Genomic DNA, 23035 nt, shown 5'->3' on the forward strand with positions numbered 1-23035 from the left:
TAATGCAATTACACTAGTATCGTAGAGAGTGAATGTACCAATCGTAACATCTGGGGATGAAGCCTCCTCCCAAGTGTGAATGGCATCAGCTCTGGCAAGTGCGTAAGGCTCATATCGAATTGTTGTGTCTTTAGTTACTCTTTGACTATTACTCACATTACCCATATTTTTGGGTGCTCTACCTCGAGTAGACATGTTACTCAGTCTCGTATTTTGTACTGTGTTTTTTCAGCTAGCTCAAGGCATTCACAAATGAAATGATCCATTGATCCACATTTAAAATTGTCCTGATCAAGCAATCTACAATAGCCGAGATGTCGTTTACCACAATGTTTGCACTCCAGTTATTTGATCTAACGTTATCAACACTAGCTACTGAGGTAGCTTTCAAATTCGCAAGTGATCTATCCGGAGCACGTTTAGTATAACCTGCAGTAGCCTTTGAACGGCTAGAATCATCTCAGAATCTCGTTGATGCTGCTAAAATGACTTACTTGATGGTCTCTTACGTGAATATCTAGCTTCAAATTCAGCTTTTCTTTTCTCTTTCCTGAGCTCTAAGACTTTGCATGCTCGCTCAACTAGTGCTACGAACTCTTTTATTTCCATAATGCCAACTAGTAGTTTAATGTCTTCATTTAGCCTTTCTTCGAATCTTTTACACATTATAGCTTTAGTCGATACACATTAATAGGCATATCTGCTGAGTCTCACAAATTTTCGCTCATATTCTATCACGGTCATACGACCCTGTTTCAACTCCAGAAATTCTTTGCGTTTCTGGTCGATAAATCTCTGGCTGATGTATTTCTTACAGAACTCTGTCTAAAAGAACTCCTAGGTCACTTGTTCTATCGAAACCACCTGTACTAGTGTATTCCACCAATGATATATGGTGTCTCGTACGAAGGATATGACACATTTTAAACACTCATCAGGGTTACAGGATAATTCATCAAACACGCGAATAGTATTATCAAGCCAAAATTTAGCTCGCTCAACATCATCATCATCAGTGGCTTTGAATTCTTCAACCCCATGTTTTCTGATTTTATCAAAAGGGGGCTTATGTAATCTCAACGGATCAATCACTTGAGGTATAACAGGTATCGAAGGAGGATTAGTTAGGGGTGGAGGTTGCTGTGCAGTCAGATTTGTCCTGATATGCTGAGGAAACGAATCATTCATCATTTGGAAAAAGGCTTGTTTTGCCTCTCCCTCTTGTTTACTTGAAGTTGGTCGAGAATCAACTGGCGCTATCACTTGCGCGGGAGCAGGCGCTATACTCTCGACATCATCAGCTACGGCTCTATCGAGATCCATTTACTATATGAAAACACATTTTCAAATGTTATGAGTCATCACACTATCACAGTATAAAATATGGCATGTATAGCTAAACTCACACATGCTACATTAGTCCTAGAATAGACTAAATCGTAGCTCTGATATCAATAAAATGTAACAATCCTAATCCAAATCCGCAGTAAAAATGGGGTTATGAGGTTTTACCGGACCAGAAACAACTTCCAAATGATTACATAAACTCTTAGGTCATTACGAATGCATACATAATAATTTATAAAACACATAGTAAAATTTTACGAAACATTAACATTAAACAAACATCTCATTTCATACTCAAACCCTATCATCTTCAAAAACAGTCATATAAATATAATGTGTAACCATGCTTTGAAACATATAGTAACAATTGTTAATTTGTAACAATTAAATAGACAACAAATACTGCATTAATAAATCTCACAAACATCTCAAGCATAATTTCAAAATTTATAACATTATGCGCATGGTACATATTAGTAGGAACCATTTGATTAATAACTTAAACTCAAAAATCAGCTTACCTAATTTGCATAAAAACAATCATGATTCCTTATAACTTAAATTACTATTCATTTGGTCATTTTCCAATGCCTTAGCCGAATATAAACTTGCTAAATACATATGCTTATTCAATGTCCACTTTGATTTTACTCAATCATATCGCACGCATGTAACATTGCATAAAATAAATTCCATACGTCAACCATAATGTGCATTTCATGTCAAGCACTTCACAAGTTTTTATACATATATATACATAATTTAACCAAACTCTCAAATAAAAAACAAACATATCAATAAATCATATCAATATAAACATGGTCGAAATGCATAAAATTTAATATTAATCATAGCCATTTATGAATAAACATTATTTTCCTAATTAATCTATTGTCGAATCTCAAACAACTTATACTCATTACCTAAATTCAATATCATAGTCGAATACATTCATCAAACACATAATCTTTAACATTTTACCAAAATAAACTTATCCATAATCAAACATACTAAACCTCAAATATTAATAAATCATATCAAATTCATTTCCTCTATATGCCATAAACGAATTTTCCTTAATACCAATTCACATAACAAAACCTTAACAAATCATATCAAACAAGATTCACATATATATATACTTATATATATAAGCCATAGCCGAAACACCAAAACAAAACATAACCATTATTTGATCAAAGCATAAAATCCAAGCTTAACAAAATAATAAGCCATTTTTGTATGGCTCATATTTACATACCGAAAAATCAAATATATAAACTAGCCTATATGCCATAAGTTCAAGTTCAAACTTATAAAAGTACCGAAACAGTCGATGTGGTAGACTTCTTTGACGATCCCCAAGCCCGTAACTAGCTTCCACAATCTATAAAACATAGAGCAAACACACACAGTAAGTTTTCACAGCTTAGTAAGTCATAAGCAAATAAGACATTCCGTCCATAATTCAATTTAGCTAAACTAAAATAAACTGTCATAAGTTCATATACATTTCCAAACTTATAATTTCATATCTTAAGACATATAATTTTGCATAAGTTTTCCTTTGGCAGAATACCCAATTGAACATTTGCATATTTAACCTTCATTTTCTACATCACAATTACATTATTTGGCCGAATGTATACATTCACATATGCATAAACATAGTTCTCATTAACATATAACTTTTATATCATCAATTCAAACATCCAACTTACCATATTTTCATAACTTAGTATGAATACATACCTGAGCTTTTTAACTTGATATTACATTCGGTCTTAACTTATCATTGACCATTGAACCATTCGGAATTAAATAGGATACTCAGATAGTCACACATATCGTACAATGCCAACGTCCCAGACGTGGTCTTGCATGTAATCATGTATCAATGCCACTGTCTCAGACAGGGTCTTACATGTAATCACATATCGATGCCAACGTCCCAGACGTGATCTTACATGTAATCACATATCGATGCCAACATCCCAGATGTGGTCTTATATGTAATCACATATCGATGCCAACGTCCCAGACGTGGTCTTACACATAATCACATATCAATGCCAACTAAAAATGTACCATTATAAAACTGAATTATAAGATCATATAACATACAAATTATACCCAATTCACATTTTTTATTACTAAATGCCAAGTCATAACTTACTAATAATCATTACAATTATTTATAGATCATATATATTGAAATTTAACAACATCTATTTGCTTATAAATTTACCTCGGACAACGATAATCGAAACCGGACGATTATTCGACAACTTTGGTTTTCCCCGATCTAAATTCGATTTCTTTGGTTCTTGATCTAAACATATTCAAATTAAACTCATTCAAACATAATTTCATTCAATTTAGTCCAAAAAGAAAAAAATGGGTAAATTACCATTTTTCCCTAACATTTCACACTTTTTACAATTTAGTCCAAATTGCACAAAACACAAAACATGAAAATTTTGAGTACACATGCTTAGGCTGCATCTTCCTTATGCTCATAAAAGTCCATACATTTCATTTATTTCACATTTTAGTCACTCAAATTATTATTTTTATAATTTAGCCCTAATTACTCAAATTCATCAAAAATTTCAATGCAAAACATATTAATCCAAAACATATCTTTCATAATATCTCAACTAACATCACAAAACTCAATTATTCATCAATGGAATAACTCAAAATATTCATCAAAATCAAAAATTAAAGCATGGGCTTTGTACATTTCACTGCAACGATCTCAAAAATGTTAAAATTATCAAAAGCCGAGCTAGTTACATACCTTGATTATGCTACCAAATGGCCAAAAATTTCAAAGCTCATTCTTTCTCTTTTCTTTTAGCATTCAGTCATGGTGGAAAAAGATGAATGCATGTGTTTATTTCATGTTTTATTATAACATATATATTATTTAACATTTTACATTTTAAACATTTATTAATCAATATGTAACCATTATAAAATAAGGTGACAACCGTCCATCACCTTTAACTATGGTCTAATTAAATCTTAAACACTTCAAATTATAAAGACAACCACAATTCAGCCATTACAAATTAAACTATCAAATTTTCATTTTACGTGATTAAGCCCTTTTATTAAATCGGGCACTTAAACGATAAAATTTTCGAATGAAATTTTCACATACATAAATTCACACATAACAAACATAGAAAATAAATTTATATATTTTTTGACTTGAATTTTTTGTCTCAAAACCACCGTTCTGAATAGGGTCTAAATTGGGTTGTCACAACAACTATCTTATCATTACTTTCCAAGTTAAAACCTTTTTCCAGTATTATAGGTTGATCATTGAAGATTTAATCAAACCTTTCTTTCACTTCTTCATCTTGAATCATAATGGGATTTTCAGCAGAGGTCTTGGGAGATCTAGTAAATTTGTGAGATGTGGACATTTTTCCCCAAAAATAAGCAAGATTTTGGTAAAAGAATTGAAAAAAAGCAATAGGCAAAAGATGAGAACAAGGTGTTACGGTGATGATCGATTTGCGACAGCATCAAGCTTGCGGTGGCACGAAGCTTGCTACGGTGATAGGATGACGAAGAAGGGGCTGCTCTGGTAAAAGTCGTGCGGCGACAATATTAGGGGCTTAAGACAAGGAAGAAATTTTAGGGAGAAATTTCGGGAAGAGGGAAAAGAATGAATGTAAAATAGTTTGAAGGGTTGTGTAAATTATGAAGGTAGAGAGGGGTTTATATAGTGATGAATTAGGGAAATTTTGTAGCTAAAATTTAGCTAATTTAAGTGACTTGGATGGCAAGGTTGTCTTGTAGCTAAAAATTAGCTAATTTTGAGTGGATTGGGTAGTAAGTAAGATGGAGAGATGATATGGTGGAAAAAATTAGGGCGTTAGGGAACCCTGTGGACGACAACATGGGTTAAATTTCTCCTCTTTGTTGTTTTAGGCCTTGAGCCCAAACTTTATTTAAAAATTGGACTGCTTAAAACAAATAAACTTATTAGTACTTGGGGCCAAATTGACCCCTTTATTAAAATAAATAAAACTAGCATTAGAATTAAAAATAAAGATTAAAATTAAAATTAAAGACAAAGACAAAAATGAGAAATAAAAATAAAACTAAGAAAAGATTAAAATGAATTAGAAATTTTCTTATTAAAAGATTACATTAAATTAATTTTCAGGAAAGGTTGGAGGAGTCACAACGGTCCCGCTTAAGTTCCATTCTCCTTAGACAAAATTAATTAAATGTATTAATTTAATAAAATAATTTCTAACCTTTTATTAAAAAGTAGGTTTATGAAAGATTAAAGGTCTCTTAATTTAAATGAGGTTTTAATTCACTCAACTTTACCATCCCAATAGTTGTAACATCTTTCTCTCACTAACTTACTTAAGATCAAAATTCAATTGCTTCAAAGCCCAGTGAGTTTTGTACTCCAATTCAAGTGGTAGATGACATGCCCTTCCAAAAGCTAACCTATAGGGAGTCATCCCTAATAGTGTCTTAAAAGTAGTCTGATAGGCCCATAGTGCATCGTAAGCCTTCGAGACTAATCTGTTCTATTAGGGCGCACTGCTCTTTCAAGTATACCTTTGATTTCTCAATTCCCCTTTTCAACTTGACCGTTCTATTGTGGGAGTACCGATCTTATACTTCACATCATACTTGTCAAGCAACCACTTAAGCCATTTATTTACAAAATGGGATCCTTCATCGCTAACTATGGCTCTAGGAGTCCCAAACCGTGTAAATACGTGCTTGTGTAGGAATCGCATGACTACCTTAACGCCATTAGTTGGGTATGCCTCAGCTTCAACCCACTTGGACACATAGTCCACAACTACAAAGATATATTTGTTCCCATAGGAAGAAAGAAACAGGCCTAAGAAATCAATGTCCCATACATTGAAAAGTTCTATCTCTAAAATATTTGTCAAGGGCATTTCGTTCCTTCTTGATATGTTTCCATTCTTTGGCATCCTCGTAGTTTCTTACATATGCATAAGCATATTTGAACAATATAGACCAAAAGAACCCAGCTTGTAAAATACTTGCTGCTGTACATGAACCACAAAAGTCTCCCCCACTCAGAGATGAATGACAATGGTACAAAATTTCATCAATGTCACTCCCAGCTATGCACTTCTTGATTATATTATCTGCACATTGTTTAAACAAAAATAGGTCCTCCCAGAAATAGTACTGACTATCATGAAGGAATTTCTTCGTTTGTTAGTACCTCATTTCTTGAGGAATTATTCCACATGCAAAGTAATTGGAAAAATTAGCAAACCAAGGTGTTTCATAGATTTGACTTACCTCAGAAATATGCTCATCAGGAAAATTCTCATTAATTGGAACAAGTGAAGAAGCTACCTCATTGTGTTCCAACCTTGAAAGATGATCAGCTACTTGATTTTCAACACCTTTTCTATCTTGGATCTCAATGTCAAATTATTGGAGCAAAAATATCCATCGAATTAGCCTCAGTTTAGCATCTTTCTTCGTGAGTAAGTACTTAATGACGGATGATAGGTAAACACTTTAACTTTGGTACCTACAAGATATGAATAGAACTTGTCAAAAGAAAAAAACTAGCAAAGAGTTCTCTTTCAATTACCATATAATTGATCTGGGCTCCTGTCAAAGTTCTGCTTGCATGGTAGATAAGGACTTTCTTTCTTCTTTGGCCCATCACATCTCCAACAATGAAATCGCTTGCATCACACATAAACTCAAAATGTGAGTTCCAATCAAGTGTGATAATTATTGGGGCTGAAATTAACTGGTTTTTCAATTTTTCAAAAGCTTCTAAGCATGCTTTGTTAAAATAAAAAATAAAAAAGAACATCTTTTTCTAAAAGCATACATAAAGGTTTAGAAATTTTTGAAAAATCTTTTATAAATCTATGATAAAAACCAGCATGGCCTAAGAAGCTTCTAACTCCTTTCATACTAACTGGAGGTGGTAACCTTTCAATTACGTCCACCTTTGCTTTATCCACTTCAATTCCATTCTTGGAAATTTTGTGCCCTAAGACAATTCCCTCCTTAACCATAAAGTGGCACTTCTCCCAATTAAGGATGAAATTCGTCTCCTCAAATATTTTGAATACCTTAACCAAATTATTCAAGAAAATATCATAAGTATTACCATAAACAAAGAAATCATCAAAAAAAATCTCAATATAATTTTCAACCATATCAGTGAAAATTGCCATCATAGATTGCTGAAATGTGGCATATGCATTACATAAGCCAAAAGGCATTCGCCTAAAAGCAAATGTACCATATGGACAGCTAAAAGTAGTTTTATGTTGGTCTTCTAGGGCTACAACTATTTGGTTTTATCTCGAATATCCATCTAAAAAGTAATAAAATTCGTTATCTACCAGTCGATCTAGCATTTGATCCACAAGGGAAAGGAAAATGATCCTTACAAGTGGCTTTGTTCAATTTTCTGTATTCAATATAGATTCTCCAACCCGTGACAGCTCTCGTTGGGATTAACTCATTCCGTTCATTTTTTACAATCGTGATCCCATCTTTCTTTGGTACACATTGTACCGGACTTACCCAAGAACTATCTGAGATGGGGTAAATAATTCCCGTATCTAACCACTTAATTACCTTCTTTCGAACCACTTCTTTCATGATAGGGTTAAGTCTCCGTTTCCCATCAATCTTACCTTTTTCACCTTCCTCTAAAATAATTTTATGTATGCAAAAGGAAGGACTTATACCTCGTATGTTAACTATGGTCCAACCAATTGCCTTCTTAATTTTTTTTAAGACAATAATCAATTACTCCTCTTGATGTTCTGTCCAGTCTACTGAAATAATCACAAGCAAAGTAGAATTATCACCAAAATAAATGCATTTTAAATGAGATGGAAGTACCTTTAGTTCGAGTTTAGGTGTCTCCTTGATTGAAAAATTGGGTTGTGTAAATTTAGGTTGCATATAACTCCTCGGATTGGCTTCTATCAAAGCCAAACCTTCATTACATTTTTCATCTTCGACTGGTTCAGAATCTAAAGTGTTTTCCAACAATTCTTCGTCAGAATTGCTTCTCATAGAAACTAAGGTTTCTACTTCCTCCATTACTGAACACTTTTCCATCGAATCAAGAACTTAATTGTTTTTAGAACGTTAAACATTACCTTATTGTCTTGAAATCGCATGGTGAGTTTTCCTTTTTGCACATCTATCGACATTGTTCTCGTGACTAAGAAAGGTCTTCCTAGGATGATCGAAACTTCCTTGCTTACTTTAAAATCCAAAATAATGAAATCAGCAGGAAAATGAATTTATCAACTCTTACCAAAAACTTTTTAATCTTTCCTTCGAGATATGCTAATGATCGATCCACAAGTTGAAGTGTTATAATAGTAGGTCTTACTTCTCCTATTCCCAACAGCATGAAAATGGATTCGGGCATCAAGTTGATTCTTGCTCCTAAGTCACACAAAGCTTTACCACAATATGATTCACCAATGTTGCAAGGTATCATAAAGCTTCCATGATCCTTAAGTTTCAAAGGTAGTTTGTTCTGTAAGAACTCACTACACTCCTTCGTCAAAGCGACAGTCTCAGATTTGCTAAGTCATTTCTTCTTGGACAGGATATCCTTCATAAACTTCACATAGTTGGGAATTTTCTCTAAAGCCTCTACCAACAAAACGTTGATGTGTAGTTACTTTAAAACATCGAAGAACTTCATGAATTCTACCTCTTGTTTCTACTTGCTCTGCTGAAGTCTTTGAGGATATGGAACTCTAGGTTGATATTAACAACTTTTTTGAAGAGGTAAATCTACAAAAAAAGGGTGTTAGCTTTTTAGAATTCACTAGTTTAGGGTTTACCTCATCAAAATTTTTAGCATTTGATTTTCCTATTGTAGGAACTTCAACTATCGGTTGACTTTCCTACTTTCCAATAGGCTCATATTCAACCACAACCTTCTTAGGCTCCAAAGTCTTACCACTTCGTAACTCTACCACTTTGCAATTTTCCTTACCCAAATTTCTCAAATTTTCTATGTCGTTCAGCAAGGCTCCTTGTGGTTTACTACAAAGCTTAGTAGCTAATTGACCCATCTGGTTCTCCAGATTTTTCAATGTTGCTGCTTGAATTTGGATCAAGGAGTCATTTTTCGCCATGTACGCCTTCAACAAGTCCTCTAAACTATTCGATGATTTAGTTTGAGAGGGTTTGGGGGCTTGTTGGTTAAACCCTTGGGTTTGGTTAGGTCTATGCTACATTTGATCTTTGTTTGGTCTATTTCCTTGATTACTCTAGGAAAAATTAGGTTGGTTCCGCGGTGATGGATTGTAGAAGTTGGATTACGGTCCTTGTCCATTTCTGTTTTGATACTGGTTCTTTAAATAGTACATTGATTCAGGATTCGAAGGGCAATTCTCAAAAGAATGACCATCCCCACAGTATACGCAAGAAACTACTTCATACTGAATTTACGATTGAGCTGCAAAATTATTCAAACCATTAGTGTTAAACTATTTTAACATAGAGGAAATAAAATATACTTGAGCAGAGAGTGAAGCCAATGCATCCACTTCATGCACTCTAGCTACAAGTCTTCTTGAAATTGCTTAATTTTTCAGCCATTGGTAGTTGTTACTTACAATCCTTTCAATAATCTCATAAGCCTCATTATAAGACTTAAACAAAATCGTACCATTCATAGAAGCATCCACCATTAATCTTGTATGTGCGTTGAGACCATTATAAAATGCCTCTAACTAGATACAATGAGGAATCCCATGATGAGGAAAGTTATGAAGTAATTCCTTAGAACTTTCCCATACCTCATACAAAGATTCGTCATCCAATTGTTGAAAAGTTGTTATCTGATTACGCAACTTTGCATTCTTACTTGGTGGAAAATACTTAACCAAAAACCTTTCTGCCAATTCTTGCTAAGTAGCTATCGAACTTGGTGGCAATGAATTTAGCCATGCCAGTGCTTGATCTCACAACAAGTACAGAAACAGTTTCAACTTTAGTGTGTCTTGTAACACGCCTTACCCGTATTCAACACCAGAACATGATACGAGTCATTACCGGACATACAAAGCAAGCAAACATACAATTCTGGGTCATAAATTTTCATCCAAATTAAAACCATTCACATTCAATCATAAAGTCCCTAATACGAGCCTACGAGGCCCGAAACATGCTTTGGAAGAGGTTCGGGACTAAACTGAGCACTTAGGAAATTTTTACAAAACCTAGAAATTTTTTTTTATGAACAGGGGTCACACGCCCATATGGCTTGGGCACTCCCGTATGGGCAGGCCCTGTGACTTAGAAAATCTTTGACATACTCGTGAACCACTCAGAATAATAATGTCGGGATTCTTGCACACTAAGTGCCACATATGTAGCTAATGCTACCTCAAATCTCATATCTCACAGTTGCTCGCTCTCGAGCTATCAACGGGCCTATTCACACAAGATGTCAGTTAAGACGTAGCTACGCGGTGCTGTTCACACAAGCTGTGAAGTATCCGTAACATATGCCGGTATACTCAGCCACCGGTAGGATACACACGACCAGCACCCGGATCACATAATCACATAAAACATACTATCCCTAGTGACATGTCACTTGTATCTTACCCTATTCCTAAGGTTCAATGGGATTTCTCGCTTATCGGTTCATCCTCAGACTCGTTCATAAGATTAAGCTCATCCACATTTATCAAATCATGCAATATTAAAGCAATAAAATACAATCATATAAATGCTTATTTTTAACATACGAACTTACCTCGGTCCAAAATGGCTAATTGTTCGATTTGGTCCACAACTTTGTTCTTTCCCCGGTCTAGGTTAGAACCTCATATTTCTTGATCTATAATATCAAATTTAACTTACTCAATTATCACATTGTTCAATTTAACCTCAAAAACACATTATGGCAAAAATTACATTTTTACCCCTAACATTTTAACTTTTTTACATTTTAGTCCCTAGGCTCGTAAAAATGATTTTCATTCAATTTTATCACACCCAAGCCTAGCAAAACCTATTGCCCACATTTTTTATTTATTCACATTTTTATACACATTTTACAACTTTTACAAATAAGTCCTTATTTAACATTTTCATCAAAAAATCACTTGGTAAATGTTGTTTACCTAACATAAAACATACATTTTCCACCATTAGACATCAAAATACAAAAATATTCTACATGGGTAAAGTTTTAGAATTTTATTTTCTTTCAAATTAATCCTTGAAATTGTTAGATTAGGTTACACTGATTTCAAAAATATAAAAATCATTAAAAATGGGATAAGAACGGGCTTACAATCGAGCTCGAAAGTTGGCCAAACCCTAGCTATGTCTTCCTCTTGTGAATTTTGTCCATGGGGATGAAATTAGAAAAGATGACATCTTTTATTTGGTTAATTTTGTCTTTATTAACCAAATGACCAAAATGCCCTTAATGCTAAACTTTGAAATTTCACCTAATCATGTCCATTTTTGTCCAACTTAAAGTATAATGGTCTAATTATCATTTAAGGACCTCCAATTTAAAATTTCATAGCAATTAGACACCTCTAGCTTCTAGAACACATATATTGCACTTATTGCAATTTAGTCCTATTAGTCAAATTGGACATCCTATAGATAAAATTTATAAATGAAATTTTCACACAATCATTCAAACGTACTGTAGACCTTAAATAAATAATAAAATTAACATTTTTACTTTGAATTTATGGTCCTGAAACCACTTTTTCGTTTTGACCCAAAAACGAGCTGTTACAACTCTCCCCCCTTTAGGGATTTTTGTCCTCGAAAATCCTACCGAAAAAGAGGTTTGGGTACTGTTTTCTCATAGCTTCCTTGGGTTCCCACGTAGCCTCTTCAACCCTATGTCTTTGCCACAAAACTTTCACTAGGGTTATACTTTTATTTCTCAACTATTTAACTTCCTAAGCTAAAATCTTGATTGGTTCTTCACCATAAGTTATTTCAGGCCGAATCTCAATCTCTGTTGGTGAAATCACATGCGATGGGTCTGATTGATAGTGGTGCAACATCGATACGTGAAACACATTATGAATCCTTTCTAGCTCTGATGGCAAGGCTAGTCGTTGGCCCTATTCTTTCAATAATCTCATACGGGCCAATAAAGCGCGGACTCAACTTACCCTTACAACCGAATCTAAGAAATTTCTTCCACGAAGATACTTTTAGAAATACCTTATCACCGACTTGAAACTCAATCTCTTTTCATTTCAAATCTGCGTACGATTTCTATCTATCTGAAGCTGCTTTCAAATAATCCCGGATTACCTTCATTTTTTCTTCGGTTTCTCTAACAAAATCAACCCCGTGAATGTGTCTCTTACTGAGCTTGGTCTAGTACAACGGAGTTCAACACTTGCGACCATACAATGCCTCATACAGTGCCATCTTTATACTCGACTGAAAACTGTTGTTGTAAGCAAATTCGACTAAAGGTAGATATTTTTCCCAACTACCTTCGAATTCTGATACGCAACAACAAAGCATATCTTCAAGAACCTGAATCGTTCTTTCCGATTAACCGTCAGTTTATGGATGAAATGCGATACTAAAGTTCAACTTTGTACCCAAAGCCTCTTGCAACTTCTTCCAAAATCGAGACGTAAACCTCGAATCTCTATCTAAAATAATAGAAATAGGCACTCTGTGCAATCTAACAATTTCAGCAATGTACAGTTCATCTAGCTTATCAAGTGTATAGTCAGTACATACTGGAATAAAGTTAGCCAATTTCATCAATCTATCAACAACTACCCAAACAACTTCTTTCTTCTTTGGAGTTAGAGGTAATTCAGTTATGAAATCCATCGTAATTCTATTCCATTTCCATTTGGGAATCATCACAGGCTGAAGTAAACTCGAAGGTACTTGGTGTTTGGCCTTTACTTGTTGGCAAATCAAATATCTCGATACGAATTCAGATATATCTCTTTTCATACTTGACCACCAATACAAATTCTTTAAATCATTGTACATCTTTGTACTTCCTGGGTGAATAGACAAACAACCACTATGTACCTCATGAAGATTTTTTTGAATAAGCTCGATATCTCTCAATACACAAATTCTACCTCGGACTATCAAACATCCATCGGTCCCAATTTGATAGTCTGAATCACTAGTCGATTCGCATTGAAATCTTTTAGCTTGATACTCTTTGTCACATTTTTGAGCTTCACAAATTTGCCAAAGAAATAACGATCTAGCTTTCAACTCAGCTATAATCGAGCTATCATCAGATAAAGTCAATCGTATATTCTTCACTCTCAAAGCAAACAAATATTTCCAACTTAAAGCATCGATGACTACATTCGCCTTTCCCGGATAATAATCGATTACCAACTCATAATATTTTAATAGCTCGAGCCATCTCCTTTGTTGCATATTCAACTCCTTTTGAGTCATTAAATACTTCAAACTCTTGTGATTGGTAAAGATGTGGTACTTCTCACCGAATACGCCAAATGTTTAAAGCAAACACAATGGCAACCAATTCCAAGTCATACATCAGATAATTCTTTTCGTACGGATTCAACTGTCTCAAGGCATAAGCTACCACTTTGCCCTCTTGCATCAACACACATCCAAAACCGTTAAATGATGCGTCACTGTAAATCACAAACTCTTTTCCCGACTTAGGTTGCACTAACACCGTTGCCTCAGTCAATAATGTTTTCAACTGTTCAAAACTCTTTTGACATTTCTCAGACCACTCGAATTTCACTTTCTTTCGTAACAATTTGGTCATAGGTGTAGTAATCATCGAAAATCCCTTAACAAAGCGTCAATAATAACCAGCTAAGCCCAAAAAGCTTCTAACCTTGAATACATTTCTCGGCGGTTTCCAATCCACAATTGCCAAAATCTTACTCAGATCAACTCTTATACCTTCCACTGATACAATATGCCCCAAAAATCTGACTTTTCGGAGCCAAAACTGTCTTTGGCTGAATTTAGCAAACAATTTCTTATCTCTCAAAGTCTGCAACATAATTCTTAAAGGTTTGGCATGTTCAGACTCATCTTGAGAATAAATCAAGATGTCGTCAATAAACATGACTAGAAACTTGTCCAAAACAGTCTGAAGATCTAATTCATCAAATCCATAAAAATAGCAGAAGCATTAGTTAACCTAAAAGCCATAATAAGAAATTCTTAATGCCCATACCTCGTTCTGAACAAGGTTTTCAGCACATATGAGTCTTTAACTCTTTGCTGATAGTAGCCGGATCTCAAATCTATATTTGAAAACACCGTTGCCCCTTTCAACTAGTCGAGCAAATAATCAATCCTCAGTAACGAATACTTGTTCTTTATCATAACCTTGTTAAGTTGATGATAGTCAATACAAGTCTCATGGATCTGTCTTTCTTCTTGATGAATAATACTGGTGCACCCCAGGGAGAAAAACTCAGTCTTGCAAAACCTTTATTTGTCAACTCTTGCAACTGAGATTTCAATTCTTTCAATTCGGTTGAAGCCATCTTATACGGAGCTATCGATATCGGTGCAATCCTTGGTACCAAATCAATAGCAAACTCCACCTCTCTACTAGCGGTAAACTAGGCAACTCTTCTAGAAACACATCCGGATATTCACAAACTATCGGTACTGATTCAATCTTCAATTCAGACATCTTATATTCAGTACATACGCGAGAAATGCCTCACAAGCCTTTCTTACTTACCTCTAAGCCGACATCGACGAAACCACAATAGGTAATTCACCCGACTCATCCAACTCAACCCGAAGAATTTTATTATTTTGACATTTCAGTTCAATAACTTTTCATCTACAATTCACTATTACATAATGTAGAGTCAACCAATCCATTCCAAGAATCACATCAAACTCATCAAATGGCAAAAACATTAAGTTAGCCGAAAAATATTGACCTCGAATCGTTAAAGGACAACTCTTGAAAACTTTATCAACTAAAACATAGTTGCCTAAAGGGTTAGACACCTTAATCACAAACTCAGTAGACTCAACAGACAAATTCTTACTAGATACCAAATTCATGGAAATATAAGAATGAGTTGATCCAGGATCAATTAATGCAACTACATTAGTATCATAAAGAGAAAATGTACTAGTGATCACATCAAGGGAGGACGCATCCTCTCAAGCTCGAATAGCATAAGCTCTCGCAGGTACTCTCGCTTTCGATCTCACAGCTGAATCCTTGGATACACCTCTGCTACTGGTTTCATTTCCTGTATTTCTCACTGGCATCACTCTAGCAGTAGTATTACTCGATCTTGCATTCTGAAAATTATCCTTTTCAGCCATTTCAGGGCAATCTCGAATGAAGTGATCTTGGGAGCTACATATAAAGCAAGTCTGGTTATTCATCCTACATTTACCGTGATGTTGTCTTCCACAGTGTTGGTATTTAGGCTTATTAGACCTAGCATTATCCTCGCTATGGATGTAGTTTGGGCCTTAGAACCTGAATATTGCTTCCCACTATCTCGGTTAGGATACTAGGCTGAAGCATTGTATGTAACACCCCGTACCCGAGTCCGTTACCGGAGTCGAACACAAGGTGCACACAAACTTGACTTAATCATTTTCACTGTCCATTTAAAAATTTCCAGACAAGCTGGTTACTGCATCACTGTCGTCTTAAAAATCATATCTTGAGTTTCAAAACTCGAAAATCAGTTTCATAATTTTTCCCCGAGACTAGACTCATATGTCCATCTACAGATTTTTTTCTAGAATTTTTGGTCAGGCCAATTAGTACAGTTTATTAGTTAAAGTCTCCCCTATTCCAGGGTTCGACTACACTGACCTTTATGCATTACGAATTGCATATATTCCTATACAGGTCTTCAATACTGATGTCGTTTGTTTCTTTAGAAACTAGACTCAAGGAGGAATCTATACATATATGTCATGACTCCTAATCATTTCTGGTTAATTTATAATAAATTTTCAAAGTCGGAACAGGGAATCCAGAAACCGTTCTGGCCCTGTTTCACGAGAACTTTAATATCTCTTAACATATAACTCATATGACCTTTTCGTTTCTTCCATATGAAAGTAGATTCATCAGGGTTCATTCACATAATTTATTCCCTATTTAATTCCATTCCTACAAATTTTAGTGATTTTTCAAATCCACACCACTGCTGCTGTCAGTATCTGTTTTCAAGGTAAACTTTACCTATTTCGTGATTTCCATGGACCATCTAGAGTTTTGTCATACATAGGTCCACATATACTCATATTTAGCCATTCCAATGGCTGATCATTTGCCCAACACTTCCATTCCAGTCCATACTCACATCATGAAACCATACATATATACATAAACACAAATAGTCTAATGCCATACCCCACTTTTACGAGCCATTTTCGCATGGTCAGTACACACATACTTCACAAAGCGTATTTGGAAAACAGCAAAGGGTGGTCCTATACATGCCATATCCAGAGTTCAACTAAAAGAATACCAAAAGGGCTTTGATAGTGTGGATGACTTGACTTGATGATCCCGAATCCGATAGCTAACGAGCAAAATCTATAAAAGCAGAGAAACAGAGAAACGGAGTAAGCAATTTATGCTTAGTAAGTTTGAGCAAGGATTCCACACAACAAAAGCATAGCATTCATATAGCTAACGGATAATTTCGTATGCACAAATTCTCAATATCATACTTATTTCACATTCCAACCCCTATATTCATACATAAGGGATCATCTTAGCCAAATACCGGAAGCTCATTACTCGACTGAGCGAATATCATTCGAAGGGAATCAACTAATTTCAAGCACATCCGAACATACCTCATTGCTGGAATTTTTCAAGCGTATTGACTGAAATTTTTACAGCAAGCACGCTCGTTCTCGAATCACGTATCTTCGGAATTTAACCGGATATAACGACTCGCTCAAATGCCTTCGGGACAAACCCCGATTATAGTAACTCGCACTAATGCCTTCGGGACTTAACCGGGTTTAGTAACTCGCACAAATGCCTTGGGCTTAGCCCGATTTATTAACTTCATACGAGCGCCTTCGGATCTTAGTCCGGATATAGTCACTTAACACAAAGCCTTGGTCTTAGCCGAACATCATTCAAATAGCCAAGCACAATTATCAATAAATCATGACACATTCGTATTTCATTCTCATTAGCAAAATTCAAACACAAGTCACTTATCACATTTGCAAATTTCGGCTCAATAGCCACACACAAAGAGCATGATCTAATCAAACCATAATCTAAGTTCCATTACTCGAGAACTTACCTTGGGCGTTGTCGAGCAATTTTGACTGACTACTCGACTACTTTTCCTTCCCTTTATCGGATATAGCTCCCTTTGCTCTTGAGCTTAATTTGACAAATAAATTGATTTAATCATTTGAGCATCGAAGAGGAATTCAAGGTACTTAGCCAATATATATACTCATTAGGCATCAAAGTTGCATATGTACGAAATCATGAATCGAACTCAACACATTAGTTAATATTCCTCTTAGCGAATTTTCTAAGCCAAGAATAGGCATCAATATGCTTGCCTCTAACCGAATGCATGCACACCAATTCCTCTCATGTGGCGAATATGCATGTCCATGTTGAGGCCAATTATACACTAATACCACACAAAAAAACAGCATACATTTTACTAACTAACGCATTACATATTGTAGCTCAATACACATCTCTCATTTACTTCATAACAGAAACATCATCACAAGCAAATATACACCTTGAAATAGTATATATGTCATACCAATACATCATGTGCAAACATATATTCATGTAGGTGCAAGGGCCGGATCTCAAGTTGCTTATATCCAAATATACACATATCCAAAGCTCAAGTCTTACCTACCATGCAACATGCATGAATCATACTTATGGATATACCATGGCGAATACACCACAACACCATACCGTTTCAATTTGGTCATGGTTAAACAAAGAACTTAGTATCTCATTCAAAATGCTAAAAGAAAATCTAAGAGTCCTCAATCCCCATCACATGTATCATTATCAAGCTTGATATTTAACATGCAATGGCATTAACACCACATCCACTTTGGCGAATATCATTCCCATGACATAGCAAAGATTTGAACCATGGGCTAATAAGAACATCAAGCTAGCAACTAAAACATGCATAAATCTCATGGCACAACCTCAAACATACCTTAATCTTGATGCGGTATAGCCAAACCCTTCTAATCCTCTTCCAAACCAAACATGAAGCAAAAATTCCCTCTTCTTCCTTAGGATTTTCAGTCAAGAGAGAAAGGAAAGGATGAACAAATTTTTCTCTTTTTTTTTCTTCAATACACGGCAATGGGGGCATGCATGAGACCATTTTTTTCTTTTTCCATTTCTTTATTACTCATGCTCATTAATTTATTTTTTTCACCCATGATACACCAACAAAACATGTCTATGACATGTTTTTCCCATATTTCTTTGTCATGGCCGGCCACTAGAACTTGGGGGGGGGGAATTTGACATGCAAGTCCTCCCCTTTGACTACATGCACTATTAGGTCCTTATAGATTAGCCTATCACTTTTCAAAAGTGTCACACAAGTCCTACTAACTGAATTTACATGCAATCGGCTAAATCGTGAAATTTTCACACATTCATAATTACATATTCTAGACAATAAATATTACGTTCAAACATTTCGGTGACTCGGTTTAGCGGTCCGAAACCACTTCCGACTAGGGTCAATTTTGGGCTGTCACAACTCTCCCCACTTAAGAAATTTTCGTCCCGAAAATCTTACCGTAAATAGGTTTGGGTAGCGCTCTTTCATAGAGTTCTCGGGTTCCCAAGTAGCTTCTTCCATCCGTGTTTGAGCCACAACACTTTTACTAACGGAACCCTTTTGTTTCGCAACTCCTTCACTTCACGAGCTAGGATACGAATCGGTTCTTCTTCATAACTCATATCAGCTTGAATTTCAACCTTGGATGGACTAATTACGTGCGATGGATCAGATCTATAGCGTCGAAGCATCGAAACATGAAAGACGTCGTGAATCTTTTCGAGTTCAGGGGGCAAAATCAAATGATATGCAACTGGGCCAACTCGTTCGGAGATTTCGTACGACCCAATGAATCTCGGGCTCAACTTGCCCTTACGGCCAAATCTGAGTATCTTTTTCCAAGGCGAAACTTTAAGAAACACTTTATCTCCCACGATACTCAATGTCTTTTCGTTTGGATCTGCGTCGACTTGACGATCGGAGGCTATCTTGATTTTCACGGATTACTTTTACTTTCATTCAGCATCTTTAATCAAATCCACTCCGAAAATTTTGCTTTCACCGAGCTCGGTCCAAAACAATGGTGTGCGGCATTTACGCCTGTACAAGGCCTCGTAAGGTGCCATCTTAATACTTGATTGAAAACTATTGTTGTAAGCGAATTCAATCAAAGGTAAATACCGTTCCCATGAAACACTGAACTCGAGGATGCAACATCTCAACATATCCTCAAGTATCTAAATTATCCGCTCGGATTGACCATCAGTTTGGGGGTGAAAGGCGGTGCTGAAATGCAACTTGGTACCCAAAGCTTCTTGCAATTTCTTCCAAAATCGCGAGGTGAACCTCGGATCTCTATCCGAAACAACAGAAATCGGTACCCCGTGTAATCTCACAATCTGAGAAACATACAATTCAGCTAGTATATCCAATGAAAAATCCGTACGGACAGGGATAAAGTGAGCCGACTTAGTCAGTCTATCAACAACAACCCAAATCGCATCCTTCTTACTTGCTGACAATGGCAGTCCGGACACAAAGTCCATTGTGACTCGATCCCATTTCCACTCGGGTATCGTAATCGGCTGAAGTAATCCTGAAGGCACTTGATGTTCCGCTTTCACTTGTTGACATATTAAACATCTCGAAACAAAGTTGTAGATGTCTCATTTCATACCATGCCACCAAAATCGACGTTTTAAATCGTTGTACATCTTCGTACTCCCCGGTTGGATTGCCATTTGGCTACAATGGGCTTCGTTCGAAATTATCGAAATAAGTTCAATTCTTGAACACACGAACGACTTCGAACCTCAAACAATCGTCATCATCAATTTGAAACTCCGATTCCTTGTTGAACACACTCAGCCGTTTGCAACCAACTCATCGTCAACTTTACGAGCTTCACGAATTTGATGAGTCAATAATGGTTTGGCCTTTAATTGGCTACTAACACATTGTCGGTAGAATAGACAAGTGTACATTCATCGCTCGTAAAACAAGCGGTGATTTCCGCTTAAGGCGTCGCGACCACATTAGCCTTTCTGGGTGATAATCAATGACAAGCTCATAATCTTTTAACAACTCGAGCCAACGTCTTTGTCGCAGATTTAAGTCTCTTTGAGTCATCAAGTATTTGAGACTTTTGTGATCCGAATACACATGGCACTTCTCACCAAATAAGTAATGTCGCCATATCTTTAAAGCGAATACGATGGCGACCAATTCGAGATCATGGGTGGGACAATTTTTCTCATGTGGCTTTAATTGTCTCGACGCGCAGGCCACAACTCGACCTTCTTGCATCAATCGCAACCTAACCCAAGTAGGGAGGCGTCACTATAGATGACAAACTCTTTGCCGATTAATTTGCACTAATCTGGAGCTTCCGTCAAATGAGTTTTCAATTGATCGAAACTTTTCGACACTTTTCCGTCCATTCAAACTTGACATCTTTACGAAGCGGTTTACGTCATGGGTGTGGCTATCGGCGAGAATCCTTTTACAAACCGTTGGTAATGTAAGCAAGTCCCAAAAAGCTCGAACCTCGTAATATTTCTCGGAGGCTTCCGGTTAAGTATGGCTGAAATTTTACTCGAATTAGACTCGAATACCGTCTGAGATACCACGTGACCCAAGAAGCTAACCTCTCTTAACCGAACTCACACTTCTGAATTTAGCGTATAACCGCTTATCCGTAAAATTTGCAACACTAATCTCGGGTGCTCGCATGTTGGCCTCATCTCTTGAATAGACCAAGATGTCATCAATGAACACAACTACTGAACCATCCAAATACGGTGCGAAGATCCGATTCATCAAATCCATAAATATCGCGAGGGCATAAGTGAGCCCAAGCGGCATCACTAAGAACTTCGTAGTGACCATATCTCGATTACGAAGGCGGTTTTGGGTATATCCGAATCTCGGATTCATGGCGATAATAGCCCGATCTCAAATCTATTTTGAGAACACCGAGGCTCCTTGAGTTGATCGAACAAATCATCGTCTGTGATAATGAGATATTTGTTCTTTATTGTCACTTTATTAAGGCGACGATAGTCGATGCATAACCTCATGGTTCCGTCCTTCTTTTCACAAACAACACTTTGGTGCACCCCAAGGTGAAAAACTCGGGCGAGCAAAACCCTATCCACCAACTCTTGCAACCGAGCTTTCAACTCCTTTAATTCCGTTGGTGCCATACGATACGGAGCTATCGAAATCGGTGTGGTCCTGGTACAAGCTCAATACCAAACACTATCTCCGAACAGTGGCAAACCCGTAATTCTTGGGAAAAACATCCGAGTATTCATAAACCACCGGCACAGATTCGGGTTTTGTTTCTAACTCCTTATCATCAAGTACATACGCAAGGTATGCTTCGCACCCTTTCTTACATATTTACGGGCCAACATTGATGATATTACGGTGGCACCCCTTCAAGTCCGTAGACTCAACTCGGATCATCTCGTTATTTGCGCACCTCAAATCAATAGTCTTTCTTTTGCAATTCACAACCGTATCATGCACGGCCAACCAATCCAACCCAAGAATAACATCAAATTCATCGAACGGCAAAAGCATCAAGTCCGTAAAAAAGCAGAACTTCAAATTACTAGGGACATTTCTTACACACTTTGTCGACCAAAGACGTAACGACCCAAGGATTTGACACCGAATTACGAACTCGATAGACTCAATAGGTAAAGTCTTCTTTGGATGCTAAGGTTTCGCATATATAAAGTGAGTAGAACCGGGGTCAATTAAAGCAATCACATTAGTATCAAAGAGAGTGAAAGTACCGGTAATAACATCTGGCGAGGAAGCATCCTCGCGTGCGGCGTATAGCATAAGCCCTAGCAGAGGCGCGAGCCTCGGATCTGGTCGTAGCATCTCTAGATCCTCTCGACCACCACTAGCATTGCCGTATTTCCGGATGGTCTACCTCGGCGGTGGTAGCACCGGTTTCCCACTCGATTTGTATTCATTCGAGCAACCTCGGACAATCTTTAATAAAGTGGTCGACCGATCCGCACTTATAACAGAGCGGTCACGGAATCTAAACTTCGAATGCCATTTGCCACAATCTGGCACTCCATTCTCTCTCGACGATCATTTCCACCATGGCGATCAAGTGACTCGTGTGTAGTCACGGGGTCGATCGCAATCTCGTCTAGAAAAGCCCGAAGTGTCTCTAGACCGGCCTAAGCCATCTCTAAATTTCTTTGATGATGTGGGAAGGGCTTCCCGAAGACCTCTTCTGAAACTCCCTTGCTCCCACTTCACTTTTCTTTTCTCCATACTAAGCTCCTCGGCTTTGCACGCTCGCTCGACAAGAGCCACAAACTCTCGGTTCCAAAATGCCA

At 36.6% G+C, this 23035-nt stretch overlaps 1 non-coding gene and 1 pseudogene across 1 annotated transcript; one reads left to right on the forward strand and one right to left on the reverse strand.

The window, feature by feature from the left end:
- Positions 1-232: 232 nt before the first annotated feature.
- On the reverse strand, positions 233-8460 carry LOC128280540 (uncharacterized; annotated as a pseudogene).
- A 1674-nt stretch (positions 8461-10134) lies between these two features.
- LOC128282388 (small nucleolar RNA R71) lies at positions 10135-10241 on the forward strand. The gene has a single exon (XR_008272652.1). It is a non-coding gene; the product is annotated as a small nucleolar RNA R71 (small nucleolar RNA).
- The last annotated feature ends 12794 nt before the right edge of the window (positions 10242-23035 follow it).

Source organism: Gossypium arboreum, chromosome 1 (genome assembly GCF_025698485.1).
Source record: "Gossypium arboreum isolate Shixiya-1 chromosome 1, ASM2569848v2, whole genome shotgun sequence".
In the NCBI taxonomy this organism is placed as follows: domain Eukaryota; kingdom Viridiplantae; phylum Streptophyta; class Magnoliopsida; order Malvales; family Malvaceae; genus Gossypium; species Gossypium arboreum.